An 18,094-nucleotide genomic window follows, 5' to 3' on the forward strand; every position below is an offset into this window, starting at 1 on the left:
TAGGCAAGGAGAAACTTATTCCATCTTCAGGGAGCCGCCGCCGTCTCGCCTTCCTGAGTAGGACACAAACCCTAACAAATCTCGAAGACACATCTAAAAATGAAGCCCAACCACTAGCAAGGGGCGGGATCCACCGCGCCCTCATGGCCCTAAGGCCACCGAAGACGAGACGGAACCGACAACGCCATTGGCGGAAAGTAGAAAAACCCTAATTGGGGAGGAGGCAGCTGGGTGAAGAGAGTGTCCCCGACTCACGTCCCTAACTAGGCTCAGTTGACTAGTTCAATTCATCAGTTCACCGAATGTATTTTGTCTGTGGGCACTTAGCATCTACAAAAGATTACTTAATTTGTTTACAAACAAGTTCATGTGGAGAATTATGGTTGGCAGTAGAGAGTGAAGGGGCCGACCCAGTTGAATTCAGGGCGGAAGTGAATTATAGTTGAAAAAATTAAGTAAACCTTTGTAGATTTTTCATAGGTCTAGCATTATTCGACAAAAAAACATTCGATAAAAGTGAAATAGGAACACTGACGCATCCAAGTCCAATATGTAAGGACATCTTTAGTCCATCTCTTAAATTTAGACCCTCGAGAGCGTCCTTATACATTAACTCTTATATTTGAGAAGTTAAAAAAAATGTTTCCTAGCCAAACTCTTAAATTTAACTCCTCATAAAATTTACAAAACAAAGTTTGAAAGTAGTCCATTCGTACACACATTCGATTCAAACTACATATTGGATGACATGAATTTTAAACTACATTGCATAAGTTACTCAATTTGAAGAAATTAAAAATAAAAAAGAAACCTAATCGTCCTCCTTAATGAGCGTCCCACAATCCATGATGTTGTCGTAGTCGTCGCCGGACTCGGAGCCGCTGCCCACCAGACAACCCAACCTCGTCGGTAGCGTCACTGGACGGCCACCTTAACCCCTTCTTGTACATCCCAAGCTGCCGGCGCTCCTCGGCGAATGCATCCAGCGGAGCTCAGCCATGTACTCTTCATCAGTGTGCGCCATCTCGAGACGCTTAAAGGCCTCCCGACTCTCCTGCAACTTGCGGCGGGAGACTGTTGAGCGTAGAAGTCAATGGCCGCCGGACCTCGCCACTTGATAACCCATGTGTAGAGAATTTCTCGTAGACTTTTTAATAAGTAAGAGTGTCGAATCTAACAAGGAGTAGAATGAATCCATTGATGGAAACTAGCAAGAGTTGACTGTTGCAAAGAGTGTATGATTGAAAGTGCTAGTTATCGACTAGAGGGGGGGTGAATAGGCGATTTTTATGAATGTCTTCAAAACACGGGGGTTTTGAAGGCAAACAGTAGAAATGAACCTATTGATATGCAGCGGAAGGTAGACTACACTAGACAAGCCATAGTCAAGTAAGCAATGAGGCGAAAGCACGAAGACTATAATCAGCTAGGTAGTATGGATCAGGATGGAAGATAGTACGAAGCCAAACAACAACAATCTTCACACGGTGAAGTCAATCAGATCATGCAAGCAGGCAATGACTTCACGAAGACAAATTGTAAGTAAAGAGAGGTAAGAGATAGAACCAGTTGCGTGGTGAGGACAAAGATTTGTTGGACCAGTTCCAGTTGCTGTGACAACTGTATGTCTGGTTAGGGAGGCTGAGATTCAACTCAGAAGACCGCGTCTTCACCTTATTTCCCTTGAGCCAAGGACACTTAGTCCTCGCCCAATCACTCTGGTAAGTCTTCAAGGTAGACTTCCAAACCTTCACAGACTTCATTCACCGACAATCCACAATGACTCTTGGATGCTCAGAACGCGACGCCTAACATTCACAGTCCTCAAGTGTAACAAGTGTTCAGATCACGCGGACAGAAAGACTTCAGTGATGCCTAACACTCTTTGGCTCTGGGTGTTTTGGGCTTTGTCCTCGCAAGGATCTCTCTCTCAAATGCTTCGGAGGTGGGTTGCTCTCAAACGACAAAAGTTGTGCACTAACTCTAAGCAGCCACCAATTTATGGTGTAGGGGTGGGCTATTTATAGCCAGGAGGCAACCCGACCTGATTTGTCCGAAATGACCCTGGGTCACTAAAGAACTGACACGTGTCCAACGGTCAGATTTCAAACACACGCGACAGCTTGACTTGGGCTACAAGTAAAGCTGACTCATCTAGCTCTGGATAAGGTTTGCTCTCATTGTCTTCGCTCAAAGACATAGGGTTTGGTTGAGCATCACATCAGTCACTCTGACTTTGTTTACTTGGACCCCACTTAACAGTACGTTGGTTCCTATGACTCAACAAAGAAGAAAAGGAAACTATGAAACAACTATGTCTTCGCATTCCATAGTCTTCATACGATGTCTTCTCATGTCATAGTCTTCAATGTGAATATCTTCACAGACCACCATTGTCTTCAATGTCTTCACACATTTTTAGGGGCCATCTCTGGTAGGTAAACCGAATCAATATGGGACTACTACCTCTGTTATCCTGCAATTCTCATAAACACATTAGTCCCTCAACCAAGTTTGTCGTCAATACTCCAAAACCAACTAGGGGTGACACTAGATGCACTTACAATCTCCCCCTTTTTGGTGATTGATAACAAACTGGTTGAAGTTTTCAACGGGGATAAAAGTATGTGAAAGTTTAAGGATTAAAGCATTGTCTTCATAAGTGGAAAAAGGCTCCCCCTGAAGATGTGCATATAAGTAGTTTGCTTATGAATGCAAATGCACATGACAGGTTTTACTTTGTGGAGATCCTCTTCAACTTATGAAGACAATTCATCATGCATATAAAGATATAACAAAGATAATGCCATGCATAATGAAAAATGGACGTCTGCGGAATGACTTCATGAGGAATTTATCATCGCATCACAGAGTAGCAGACGACCATCAAGTTTAAGTGTTACAACCCAAAGAACCAAATGTATCAAAAGACGAGAGTTGTAAACACTTGGCAAAATATAGCAACCACCCATAAGGACCCGCTTGAAGACTATCAACTCATATGCTTCTCCCCCTTTTGTCAGTAAGGACCTAAAAGGTTTGAAGACATAGAGTATCTACTCGTTCCCATCAGGAGTAGATGCAGGTGCAGGGTCGATGTTGGAGTTTGGTGGTGCAGTCGAGCCTGGTGCAGTGTCGAGACGCGGTGAAGATATGGTTGGTGAAGTGGCATCGTCTTCTTCATCGACGACTCTCGCAACAACAATTGCAGCCGAGGATGAATACTCAGAATCTTCTATGGAAGGAGTCCAACGCCAGCTTGCATTCTGGGGAGGCCTGGAATCAAATTTGAAGTCCTAAGTGAAGCGATCTTAGCGAAGATCATCTTCAGGACATAGCAGGGTGAGACTCTTCCAGGACCGCCGATAGGCTTCATGAGAAACGAACGAGTTCTTGGTGGCCAGGTTTCGAATGCGATTGACATCCACCAAGATGCTCTGCATCTGATGTTTGAGCCAGTCATGATGCTTATCCTGTTTCTAATGTAAGGCCACAAGAAGCTCTCGGTCATCGAGTACACGAGAACGCTTCCGAGGCCTTTGAGCAATTGTACTCTCAGTGTCTTCGTTGTTCGCACGATGAGGCACATGCATATTTCTAGCCAGAGGATAGAATCGAGTTGCAGCATTTGGAACAAGAATACCCTCCAATGGTTGCGAGAAGCTTTGGTGATCAGCATTATGAAGATATAGCGGCTCCTTGGCAGGCTCGGGGTAGATGGCTTCAACGGACAGATCAACCTCAGGCAAAAAGATAAGATGGTTGTGCGCTGAGGGCTGATAGTCAACAGAAGAGTGAAGCTTGATCAGGCGCATCACCCATGGAGCATAAAACTTCAAGCCAAACAGATCAATCCCAAATGCAGCAAGTTGTCTGATGAAGAAATCCTGGGAGTTGAATCTGATGCCATTGACAATATAGAATACCAAAGTCTTCATGGCTCCTTCAAGTTTGGCTTCAGCTGAGTGTCCCTTGATGGGCCATAGAGTATGCCTCGGTATATGATAAACTATGCGGGGCAAGTACTCAAGGTCTTTGACGAAGAATTCCTTGGGATATTCAGCATCTTGAGGCAATGGCTTCATCATACTGAGCATCTGACTCATATTGGGTCCAGGCCTCTGAAAGATACTTTGCAGTTCATTATTGTGAAGCTGACAACCAGGCTCATACAATTCACCTGGAGTGGGCAGGGAAATAGGCTCAATAATGTCTTGAGCTTTGGCTTCATGGTGCACATCGCCTGACATCCACTCAAGGATTCATGTCTTCGGATCCCTGTTGTAGCCACGAATGTCAAGAGTGGCATAGAACTGCAGCAGGAGATCTTCATTCCAGTGCTCTTTGTCAGTGATGAACTATAGAAGACCAACCTCCCTGAAGCAGTCAAGAGCTTCTTCCAGACAGGGCAGCCCAACAATGGCTTCACAATCAAGACGCATGTGTTGAAAGATTCGCTCTTGATTGTATAGGATGTAGGAGTAGTAGCTGCGATGTTGATAGATCCAGAATCGATCGGAAGTGATCTTTGGCTTCGAGTAAGGATTCTTGGCACTGTCAAAGAAAGTATTGTGTGCCCTGAAGCTGTTCACGCTGAACGATCCTAGGGAGGTTGCAGCACCTGGAAGCCTTGGTAGCATGGGCTTTGGCTTCTGGACCCGAGGCCTCTGCTCCACATGGTAGTCATACTGTGGTCCTGGAGCAGTGGGAGGAACCATGATAGGCCATTTTACAGTGACCAGCTATCCATGATCGAAGGCCTGTTCAATGGTGTGAGGCCTTGGAGATGGAACAGTCGCTTCACCATTCACGGTGGCTTCAGGTACCACATTATCTTCAGGCTCCACATTGTCTTCGGCCATGACTAATGGGGAACGCGACAGAAAACAAAAATTTTCCGACCTACGCACCAGCCCAGGACCACTATGGAGACTGCATACATGGTTTGATCTTTTTCGTTACCGACTCGTAGCGCAGCGGGAAGTAGAGTCAATGACGATCGGCGGTGCAGATCCCCGCAGCTAGGATTTACAACCTCCCAACCGCGAGGATGTATACCCTCATCTGCTCCTCAGACAGCCCTCCGGGAGACGGTCGAACAGCCCCCCGGACGGTGTCGCGGACAGCCCTTCGGGAGGACCTTCGAAACTCGAACGGTCACTCGGACAGCCCTTCGGGAGGACCTTCGAAACTCGGACGGTCACACGGACAGCCCTTCGGGAGGCACTCACGAACTAAGACCGAAACTACGATCTCTCTACAGAGTTGCACACATACGGTGTCATCTATCCGGCAGGGCTTCGCCGTCCAGAACTAGTTCCTGCCGGAACCCAGACAGCCTTACGGCTCTACGAAACTCTTTTCGTGGGAGGGAGAGAAGAAGCCAGATAATGCATGGCATGTGTATGAGAGCAAGGGATGAGTGTGGAGGGCTGCCCCTCCACCTCTATTTATAGGAAATCCCAAGGGGGTAGGGTAGTTTCACAAAAAACCCAAAATGCACATGAATGAAGTCCTTCCACAAGGACCTAGGAGTGAAACCAAGGAACAAGAGGGTCCCCAAGGGGGGATACCCCATGTGGCCGGCCACACCCCCATGAGGGGCCCAAAAAATGGCTCCTATCCATCCATGTCATCCCCAAGATCTTTTGGAGCAAAGCCCCAAAAGGTGGCTTTCCATAAAGTAACCATAAAGCTGATTTTCACTATTCACGACGACATTTTTCAGCGTCTGATCGAACTGAAAATATTTATGTGGGCTAAGAACATTTCCAGTACCCACTAAAATGATTTTCAACGCGTTCCGAAACAATTCCGGTTTTAGTGATTTTCATCTGCGAAACGCATCTGAAGTGGCTCCGGCAGCTCCGGAACATTTCCGGTTTTTATCTCGGAAAATTCCAAAAAGCTTCCAGAATGATTCTGGCATCCTCCAAGAATTATCAGGCATGTGCCGAAACCAATTTGACTTAATGGTGTATCCCGAAACAACTTTTCGGTATCATCGAAACTTATCCGATGACCTCTCTTTGCGGTACGATTCCGCTGTCCGAAACTTTTCGGTGTCCGAAACTTTTTCGGTGATTTTCTCTCAGACTCCCTATCTAGTATTCAGCAGATAGATGACCCTTAAGCGTGTGACCCTATAGGTTCGGTGAAGTATAGACATGACCCGGAACCCCTTCCGATCAATGATCAACATCGGAGCCGTGGACACCCATATTGACCCCTATACCCACACGAATAAATATTCGAGTGAACCTCCAGTTGTCGTGTGCTATTCCTGTTGCTTCGCGATATGTTACAAATACCCGAGGTGAGACATGTTGGCATTCCCGTGGATCAACAACTTGTCCACTATGCTAGTTACCTCGTTACCGGTATTGTTCTCTTTTCTCGTTATCGTGTTCCGGCATCCCCGTGATCAAATCACAAAGTGTCTGGCCAGACGATGATGGATACCGTAACACCGAGAGGGCCCAGAGATATCTCTCCATCGTCGGAGGAGCAAATCCCAATCTTGAGCTATCAAGTTACTTGACACACTTTTCCATGAACCCGTAAGCCGCCGTAATAGCCACCCATTTACGGATGACGTTTAACAAACCCCAAAGTTCATGAAGCAAGCATGAAGAAACTCAATACTCTCATGGTCTAAGGAATCATGCAAACGTTAACCATCTCTGTGTTATGTACCAATAAACTTGTGACGAATGAATCTCATAGCATAACATCAATCCGGGTCGATTTTTACACAAATGTTCTCTTAACATTGTGCCCTCAAAGTTGCTGGCATAGACATGCCCATGACCAGGAAACCAGAATCATCATGCAACACTTGAGCTAGTCTTAGAGGCCAGACTAGGAATACTTCTTACCGTTTATTATTCCACACGTGCATTTGAGTCTTCCTCCGAGCCTCGTGGATATTGCAGACTCGAGAATCATTGCAGTTATAGCATGGAACATAAACATAATTATGAACTCGGAGATAAATAATATCATTTATTATTGCCTCTAGGGCATATCTCCTACAGACTCCCACTTGCACTAGAGTCAATGATCTAGCTTATGCTAATGCACTTCACACCTGTGGCACACCGGTGTAAATATGCTTCGCTTGTGATATAGCCTGATGTCCAACGGATCTGACGACTTCAGTTCCGTGTGTATCTTTGCATGTCTTCGCGTTTTCACGTTTTCACAAAATTCATATTTTGTGTGGACTTGGCTTTGTATGTATGTGAATCACAGGTCAAACCTGGATTCCTCAGACTGAGTTATGGAGCAACTACCTGGAGTAGTGTCCCATTGTCAAAAGCCATCTTGGAACTATACTAAGTTCATGAATGAACTATATGATTCAACATCTTCTTTGTCGCTTCTAAAGCGTCAACATACTTAGCCCTTGTTATAGAATTCGCCACAGTAACTAGTTTGAACAAATTCCAACTAACTGTGCCACCACATTGTGTGTTACACAAAACCCTTAATTTAAATCGAAAATCGCATGGAGAAAAGATGAAGACTCTATCGATGTAACATTTTACAACGAACTCTTCATGATCTCTACTTGCGAGAAAACCATGTCATCAATACTTACTCTAGTACTCTGTGACATCTTTCACTGTTGTCCCATGATCAGTAATTTGATCACTTTGGTATCCATACTCGCAACACCTTGGGAGTATCGGACATATCTGGTTGTTTTACATACCATGGAATACATGATTAATCCAAACACAAAAGTGTGTGGAATCTGCATCATGTATTTTACTCATCAGTGTTTTGGGACACCGAGTCTTGCAAAAACTCCTTCCATGTGACTTTGGCAAGAATCACTCCTTGGCGGTTTAAATGCTAAAAGGTTTTAGCATCTTGTCAATATGTATTCATTGCTTAGCCCCATTAGGTAAATCTATCTCCATAGATCATCATGCCTAATATTGAGGCTATTTAGCCTAAGCACTTCATCGAAAAACTATTTTCAAATGAAGTCCTAATTTGTGTCAAGAAATTTATTTCCAATTACCAATGTGCCAAGCACATAAGGTTTTTAGAAATATTATTACGCTCCCACTTACTTTCTTGAATTACAAGCATCTTCGTTACCCATTGATGAAGTCAAAACCCCTTTGACCATTTCATCAAAACACAAAGATTCCAACTCCATTTTGCTCTCTTCTGTCCATTGCTGGAACTCTGAAGTTTGCATACCTACTAGCATCCTATGGATCGACAAATTACTTTGGATTGTATCATATACAAGTCCTAGCTTTCATTTCCATCAGATGGAAATCCTTTTATCATCCATGTTTCATATCTCATGATTGAAATATGTATTAATTGCTAGTTCAACCCGAACCGACTTTAAGCATCGCTACGATGAAAACAACCTCATCGTATTATTTCAACAAGTCGAGCTTTATGGATAAAACATTTTATCCGTATCAGTTTTAAGTTCCATAAATATTCGTTAGACTCTAAGTCTTCCAAAAGGTGTATCAAGGTTTTAATCTTGAATCACTTATATGGAAACCAACTCGGGTTGTATTGGCATTTAGCCAATTCCGGAGTCAGGGCCCATCAACGCTTCCTTGTGTATCGTAGGTATAATGTTGTCTAACAACAATATCTCGTTTGCGCACCTGAGAGGTTTGCACGAGCCTTGCCTACGTGGTTCAGCTGCAAGTTCGACCGAAGTTCATACATTTTATTGTAGAGACTTCTGTATCAGTCGCAGTAGGAAACTCTGGAATTTCTTCCAAGGTCTCTTTCCTTTGATCTGATGAAGATACTATTTATCTCGTCAAGTTGCACTATTCTCCCACTCACCTTTTAGAAAGAACCATTCTCTTTAAAAGCACACCGTTTCGCGGCAAAACTATTTGCCTCGGTATAGTGAGGGAGGAATACCCAACATTTTGGTATAACCTACAAAGTAGCACTTGCTGATTTGGAATAGGTTTGTAACCTTTTACACAAGCCCCATATTCCAAATGTTAAGAAAAGATATAACATGGTTGGGCGTACCATACCATGGCTTCATTTCAACAGACCCGATGTAGCTCTTTTCAGTGTAAAAGCCGCAGTCTCTAAAGCATCACTTTAAAAGGGATAATGGCAAATTTATTTATGTCATCTTTGAACTTACCATGTCATAAATGGTTTGATTACATCTCCACGGACTTTCCACTTGCAGTGGTGTTCCGGGAGGTGCAAGTTTATGAAACCCCTTTCACAACTCATCAGACATTCGCTAAACATGTAACTCAAATATTCCTTTGTGCAATCAAATTGCAGAAACATAATTTTCTTGTTACAATAACTTCTACTTCATTTTTGAGAACCTTTCGAATGATTTCAAAAGATCCAGACTTACGTCTCATCATGTAAATATCCATATATCTACTTGAGTCATTTCTGAAGATAAATAAATCCACCACTAACAACACTTATCGGACTACACACATCAAATGTATGATCACTAATAAGTTTGTTGTTCGTTCCTTATGGCCTGTGAACGGTATTTTAGTCACTTCACTCTTCGGAGGAAAGTTGCAAGTGTCAGATGATTCAAAATCAAAAAGACTTCAAAATCCATCATAATGGAATTTTCCATGCGGGTTTCTCCAATGTGACCAAATGTAGTGCCACACTTGTGTGGTATTCTTTTAGTCTTGCGACATTTAGCGTCAGTGTTATGGATGTATCATATTACCCTCAATATTCATAACATACGTCCCATCGATGATGGAAGTATGACCCTTATGTTATTCATAATACTTAACAACAATTGTTGTTTTTATGAACAACTCTTTTGCAACAAACATTGTGCAATGGGCTAGAGTGTATGAAAATCTAAAATGAATTATGAAAGTAAACCCAGAGGTATTGTATTATTATCAATATTCATAACATACATCTCATTCATAATGAAAGTATGGCCCTTGTGTTATTCATAACATCGAACATAAAAAGTTCTCTTATGAACAACCTTCTTGCAAGATGCCTTATGCAATGGGATAGAGTTTGTAAAACTCTAAATGAATTATGAAAATAAATACAGACGGCAATACACCGATGGAAGGTATAGTAACATTTACTATGTTCCTTGTGTATACCTTAACCTCATTTCTAGCTGGTCTTTCAGGCCATAGTAGTTCTTACATCGAGTTGCAATAGAATGCAATCGAGCGGGCATTTTTGTGATGAACTCACAATACCCAAGAATTAGTGATTAACATGTTTAACCATAATTCGCAAGAACTATATCTTTGACCAGCCTTCTATACATCAAAAACTTGTATGACATTCATACATGAGCTGGATATTCCAGTCTTCTTTCCTTTTGCCTTTATACTTCTAGCAGTTTAACTTTTAGTATTTCTCCTACTCTCAGAAGAAGCACCCAACTTAAGAATGGCATTAGCCCCGGACTTCCTAGGCGTGTAAGTCATACTAACACCCTTTGGACACTTCCTTTCTCTTTAAGTTGTTGTTTTATTCACCTTTCATTATATGACAGGCGTTCTTCTGGATCCCTTTCCCAACAGTCAAATGCATAGTAAACACTTTTACTAATACTTGCAAACAAACATTGATTTGTTTGTATCTGAAAATAATTTTCAGTTCCATGAATATCATATAACTATCCCAACTTTCGAAGTTTGGGTTTCATGGAAGCAAACATATTCTACTTGACCGTAACAGAATTCTAGCTTTTGGATCAAAGGACGAGAGTCACATGATCCATAGCATTAGCGGGAGGAGACGGAAAGCATGCAATAGGACAAAGTCCTTCTCGGCACTTTTGAGGACAATCCTCATATTACGGTACCAATCGTAAAGTTTTAACCAGATATTTAACAGCTATTCAATTTTAACAGGGAAGGTGGAAACGCAAGCCATTATTCTACAACTATTTTGCATATAACACTTAGACAATGTTCACAATTAATTGCACTAAGAATTAAACATGTTAATTCAACAGTGCGCTCCCACTCAAATCAATATCTCTCAAAATTGATTGTGAGTGATACAAGACCCACATTTCAATTGTTCGTCATTGGTGTAACACCACTGATGACGAAAAATCTCAACCGGTAGGCCAACTTGCCAATCACATCTCTATGTGACTCTTGTTCATCTTTCGATGCGTGTGTTCCGAGCTCATGACGGTCATGCCTGAACGTCAAGACAACCAAGTGATCTCGCTGCGAGGTCTCAACTCACCCGCCTCACACTTCTCTAATCGTTCGTACCCGTGTGACACGGCGCACCCCGAAAAGATAGGTGCCGTGATGGTGCTACACTTGGGAGAACACTAACTACTTGGTATTTTAAGTGAGAGATCACCCTAATAAAAGCGACTACCGCGCAATCAAGAAGGGTGCATCATAAGGGATAAACATCTCAGGCAATTCATAATAGCATGATATGGTATAGCCCTTTCTGACGGAGAAGTCTTTCATTTCTTCGTCTTCGGCATTCGCGTCGGTGTTCACCTTCGCGAAGATTGCCACCACCTTGTCGATGCACCAGATAATATTGCTATATCTATAGCTAACAAAATAATGCATTACAACAAGGTTGACACGCAGGTCATTAATGTGCAATCATATGGCTCCAACCATCATGCCGAATCATGACACGCAGGTCATGTTAATCAAATTACATCATATAGTCATCTCATACATAATCGAATTAGTATGAGCACTGCTATACCACATCATATGCACATCCTGCAAAACCAAGTTAGACGCCTCTAATCGGTTTATGCAAAATTTATTTTACGTGGCTTCTAAGGTTTTGACTTAAACCGCAGCGACCAACGTTTTATCATCAAGTATGATTATTCAAGTTGCTAGATTAACATCTCGGGGTGTATGAAACACGGGATAATTAAATCTCGAGCCCCATACTAAACTTCGTCATACGCATGACCCCCGTGCAGATCATATCTGCAATGCCCTTTCATCTGCGAATTTCATCATTCTTTTGACTACGGCAGAACCCAAAGAACTGGTAGCACTTCCATGATCAATCAGGATCACAGATTGCCAGAACTTTGTCAAATTCCACCATGCTATCTCGAGATTGAGCAAACGCAAATTCTAGGGAAGCAACAAGAACCTCGGGTAACAGATTTCATCTGTCACCCGCATAAATAATTTTCAGCAATAGATCTCATCTACTACCTAATTATATTATGCAATACCCATACATCTCCATGTATTCTAGATCGAACCTGCATCTACGCATAGCACGGCTCTTGATGCCACTGATGGGGAACGCGACAGAAAACAAAAATTTTCCGACCTACGCACCAGCCCAGGACCACTATGGAGACTGCATACATGGTTTGATCTTTTTCGTTACCGACTCGTAGTGCAGCGGGAAGTAGAGTCGATGACGATCGGCGGTGCAGATCCCCGCAGCTAGGATTTACAACCTCCCAACCGCGAGGATGTATACCCTCATCTGCTCCTCAGACAGCCCTCCGGGAGACGGTCGAACAGCCCCCCGGACGGTGTCGCGGACAGCCCTTCGGGAGGACCTTCGAAACTCGAACGGTCACTCGGACAGCCCTTCGGGAGGACCTTCGAAACTCGGACGAACACACGGACAGCCCTTCGGGAGGGACTCACGAACTAAGACCGAAACTACGATCTCTCTACAGAGTTGCACACATACGGTGTCATCTATCCGGCAGGGCTTCGCCGTCCAGAACTAGTTCCTGCCGGAACCCAGACAGCCTTACGGCTCTACGAAACTCTTTTCGTGGGAGGGAGAGAAGAAGCCAGATAATGCATGGCATGTGTATGAGAGCAAGGGATGAGTGTGGAGGGCTGCCCCTCCACCTCTATTTATAGGAAATCCCAAGGGGGTAGGGTAGTTTCACAAAAAAACCAAAATGCACATGAATGAAGTCCTTCCACAAGGACCTAGGAGTGAAACCAAGGAACAAGAGGGTCCCCAAGGGGGGATACCCCATGTTGCCGGCCACACCCCCATGAGGGGCCCAAAAAATGGCTCCTATCCATCCATGTCATCCCCAAGATCTTTTGGAGCAAAGCCCCAAAAGGTGGCTTTCCATAAAGTAACCATAAAGCTGATTTTCACTATTCACGACGACATTTTTCAGCGTCTGATCGAACTGAAAATATTTATGTGGGCTAAGAACATTTCCAGTACCCACTAAAATGATTTTCAACGCGTTCCGAAACAATTCCGGTTTTAGTGATTTTCATCTGCGAAACGCATCTGAAGTGGCTCCGGCAGCTCCGGAACATTTCCGGTTTTTATCTCAGAAAATTCCAAAAAGCTTCCAGAATGATTCTGGCATCCTCCAAGAATTATCAGGCATGTGTCGAAACTAATTTGACTTAATGGTGTATTCCAAAACAACTTTTCGGTATCATCGAAACTTATCCGATGACCTCTCTCTGCGGTACGATTCCGCTGTCCGAAACTTTTCGGTGTCCGAAACTTTTTCGGTGATTTTCTCTCAGACTCCCTGTCTAGTATTCAGCAGATAGATGACCCTTAAGCGTGTGACCCTATAGGTTCGGTGAAGTATAGACATGACCCGGAACCCCTTCCGATCAATGATCAACATCGGAGCCGTGGACACCCATATTGACCCCTATACCCACACGAATAAATATTCGAGTGAACCTCCAGTTGTCGTGTTCTATTCCTGTTGCTTCGCGATATGTTACAAATACCCGAGGTGAGACATGTTGGCATTCCCGTGGATCAACAACTTGTCCACTATGCTAGTTACCTCGTTACCGGTATTGTTCTCTTTTCTCGTTATCGTGTTCCGGCATCCCCGTGATCAAATCACAAAGTGTCTGGCCAGACGATGATGGATACCGTAACACCGAGAGGGCCCAGAGATATCTCTCCATCGTCGGAGGAGCAAATCCCAATCTTGAGCTATCAAGTTACTTGACACACTTTTCCATGAACCCGTAAGCCGCCGTAATAGCCACCCATTTACGGATGACGTTTAACAAACCCCAAAGTTCATGAAGCAAGCATGAAGAAACTCGATACTCTCATGGTCTAAGGAATCATGCAAACGTTAACCATCTCTGTGTTATGTACCAATAAACTTGTGACGAATGAATCTCATAGCATAACATCAATCCGGGTCGATTCAACACAAATGTTCTCTTAACATTGTGCCCTCAAAGTTGCTGGCATAGACATGCCCATGACCAGGAAAACAGAATCATCATGCAACACTTGAGCTAGTCTTAGAGGCCAGACTAGGAATACTTCTTACCGTTTATTATTCCACACGTGCATTTGAGTCTTCCTCCGAGCCTCGTGGATATTGCAGACTCGAGAATCATTGCAGTTATAGCATGGAACATAAACATAATTATGAACTCGGAGATAAATAATATCATTTATTATTGCCTCTAGGGCATATCTCCTACAATGACAACGTCATTGGCGTCAGTAGCAGTGTTTGTGGCAGCCTCAGTGTGTTCAACCTCCGTGTCTTCAATGACAGGAGGGTCGGGCAACAGAAATGACTTCTCTTGTTGACTTCTTCAGTGACAGGGGGTGTGGCAACTCTTTCATCTTCTTCTCTTGTTTCTTGATTTTCATCGGCTGATGCAGCCGGAATGTCTTCAGCAGCTTTTGCTTCAGACTCAAAGACATTCGCAGAGGGGGTGGCTTCAGGAAACACTTGACGTGCTACTGAGCTTTGTTGCGCTTCCCCTTTCGGAATGCTTGACATGGTGACTTGTGGCCTAGGGCCTTTGCGAAGCCTGCAGAATGCGGGCGACGCCTTTGGTGAGGGAGTGGTCTGCACCATGTAGTTGTCGTCCTCAAGCACCGGAGTGGTGACTTGAGGTGGTGGAGTTCTGGGTGTCTCATCATGAGTGGGGTGTCTGGTTGTGGGCGATCGGCCCATGAATCATCCTGAGCAATTGGCATCAATGGACGACCAATGCTGATGAGTTCGTTGTTCGTAAGAACAGGCGATGATACCAATTGGTGCTCGAGTTGAGGAAGGACTTCATCATCTTCTACATTGTCTTCACGACCAATGTGTTCAGCTATGATGGGGTCAACAGCTGGAACTTCTTCATTTTCTGGAGCCTCTGAGAAAGCAGGCTCGTGGATCATAAGTTGACGCTCTTGTTTGGTGGAGGCTGGACGGGCAACAGAAATGGGCTCAACAACAAGGGGCTCAGAGGCCGCAGCATGATCTTTCTTTGAAGACTTCTTCAATTTCTTCTTGGATGGGGCATCATCAGAAGCATCCTTGTGCTTGTGTTTCTTGGCTGCGGCTTCAGCTGCCCTTGTCTTCTTCAGTTCTGAAGCTGCTGAGGAGACCTTAGGCTTCGAGCCTGTCATGCTGGACGGGAAGACAATGTGAGGTGCTTCCTGCCTTGGTGTTTCAGTTTGGGCTTCAACAGGCTTCTTCTTTTGTTTGGCAGCCATCCTGGGGTCAATGCCAGGACGCCCGAAGTAGAGCCCCAATTGACGTACGAGGTGAGCACAACCCACCACCACATGCCTGGAGCCTGGGGCGCGCCCTGGTGTCTCTTGGGCACTTTGGGCCTCCGTTTGCGTTGATTCCAAGTCCCAAAAATCACATATATTCCAAAATAATTCTTCGTAAATTTTTATCGCGTTTGTACTTCGTTTGATATGGATTTTTTGCGAAACAAAAAACATGCAACAAACAGGAACTGGCACTCGGCACTGGATCAATAGGTTAGTCCAATAAATCATATAAAATGTTACCAAAAGTATGTGTAAGTTGTATAATATTGGCATGAAACAATAAAAAATTATAGATACGACGAAGACATATCAATGACTAAGGAGTTAGTCACGAGGTGATGTATTACGGAATGAGTAAAGAGACTTGCCGATAACGAGATTGAAATAGGTATAGAGATACCGGCAATCGAATCTTGGGCAAGTAACATAACGATGGACAAAGGGAATTACGTGTGTTGTCATAACGGTTCGACCGATAAAGATCTTCGTAGAATATGTAGGAGCCAATATGGGCATCCAGGTTTCGCTATTGGTTATTAATCGCAGAGGTGTCTTGGTCATGTCTACATAGTTCTTGAACCCTTAGGGTCCGCACGCTTAACGTTCGTTGACGATATAGTACTATATGAGTTATGTATGTTGGTGATCGAATGTTATTCGGAGTCCCAGATGAGATCACGGACATGACGAGGAGCTCTGGAATGGTCCGGAGGTAAAGATTGATATATAGGATGATATGGTTCGGCCAAGGGGGGCTTTAGGTCGGTGCAAAAGGAGTTTTGCGGAGGCCAGGGGGCCAAACGTCGGAGACCCTGGCATCTGGCCCTGGGCCAGACGCCGAGGCCCATGGCGTCTGGGCCAGATGCCAAGGATTGTGGCGTTTGGTCCTGGAAGTCCGAGAAGGACACTTCCTTACGAGCAAAACCGACTTTGAGGAGGCTCTTTCTCCAAGTTACGACCCCCGGGCTCAACATATAAATAGAGGGGCACGGCTAGCACCAGGAACACATCAAGAATCACCAAGCTGTGTGCCGGCGACCCCGTGCCCTCTAGTTTATCCTCCGTCATAGTTTCCGTTGTGCTTGGCGAAGCCCTGCGGAATTGTTCTTCACCAACACCGTCACCACGCCGTCGTTTTGCCGGAACTCATCTACTACTTCGCCCGTCTTGCTGGATCAAGAAGGTGAGGACGTCATCGAGCTGAACATGTGCTGAACGCGGAGGTGCCGTACGTTCGATAATTGATCGGGACGGATCGTGAAGGTGTACAACTACATCAACCGCGTTGATAAACGCTTCCTTTTTGCGATCTTCAAGGGTATGAAGATGCTCTCCCCTTTCGTAGCTATGCATCTCTCTGGATAGATCTGGCGTGTGCGTAGAATTTTTTTTGTTTTCCATGCAACATTTCCCAACAACATTGCCATGTATGCAAGCTATAAGCCCACAATTGTACTTGCTCTTATGAATGTAAGATGTGGCCCCATTTCTTTTAATCAATTTTATTACTTAATTGCTGACACAAATGAAAATTTAATGTGAAATTTTGTAGCTGAAATATATCAACAGATTGTCATATTTTTGGAGGGATCCTCAGGACCTTTCTATCGCCTACACGAACCGACGTATCGTACCGGGGTCATCGACCCGAAATTCTTTGGAACGTGATCCATGTTCCCAATCAGCGTCCCGAAGAACTATACTCGTTGTCGTACCTGAAAGTGCTAGTTATCGACTAGAGGGGGGTGAATAGGCGATTTTTATGAAAGTCTTCAAAACATGAGAGTTTCAAAGACAAACAAAAGAAATGAACCTATTGATATGCAGCAGAAGGTAGACTACACTAAGCAAGCCATAGTCAAGTATTCAATGAAGTGAAAGCACGAAGACTAATAGCACCTAGGTAGTCAAGATCAGGATGGAAGATAGTATGAAGCCAAACAATGAGAGTAGTCACACAGTGAAGTCAAACAGGTAGTGCAAGTAGGCAATGACTTCACGAAGACAAACTGTAAGTAAAGAGAGGGAGAGGATAGAACCAGTCACTTGATGAGGACAAGGATCTGTTGGACTAGTTCCAGTTGCTGTGACAACTGTACGTCTGGTTAGGGAGGCTGAGATTTAACTCAGAAGACCACGTCTTCACCTTATTCCCCTTGAGCTAAGGACACCCAGTCCTCGCCCAATCACTCTGGTAAGTCTTCAAGTAGACTTCCAAACCTTCACAAACTTCATTCACCGGCCATCCACAATGACTCTTGGATGCTCAGAACGAGACGCCTAACCGGCTGGAGGATTCACAATCCTCAAGTGTAACAAGTCTTCAGGTCACGCGGACAGAAAGACTTCAGTGATGCCTAACACTCTTTGGCTCTAGGTGTTTGGGCTTTGTCCTCGCAAGGATTTATCTCTCTCAGAAGCTTCGGAGGTGGGTTGCTCTCAAACGACAAAAGTCGTGTACTAACTCTGAGCAGCCACCAATTTATGGTGTAGGGGGCGGGCTATTTATAGCCACTAGGCAACCTGACCTGATTTGTCCGAAATGACCATGGGTCAC

General features: G+C 44.2%; 1 protein-coding gene across 1 annotated transcript in view; it reads right to left on the reverse strand.

Moving 5' to 3' along the window:
* The window catches only part of LOC109734479 (7-deoxyloganetin glucosyltransferase), a 54,346-nt gene that overhangs the window by 2,325 nt on the left and 33,927 nt on the right, over positions 1-18,094 (reverse strand). The gene's annotated exons all lie outside the window — the stretch shown is intronic.

The sequence above is a fragment of the Aegilops tauschii genome, chromosome 7 (assembly GCF_002575655.3).
Source record: "Aegilops tauschii subsp. strangulata cultivar AL8/78 chromosome 7, Aet v6.0, whole genome shotgun sequence".
Lineage (NCBI taxonomy): Eukaryota > Viridiplantae > Streptophyta > Magnoliopsida > Poales > Poaceae > Aegilops > Aegilops tauschii.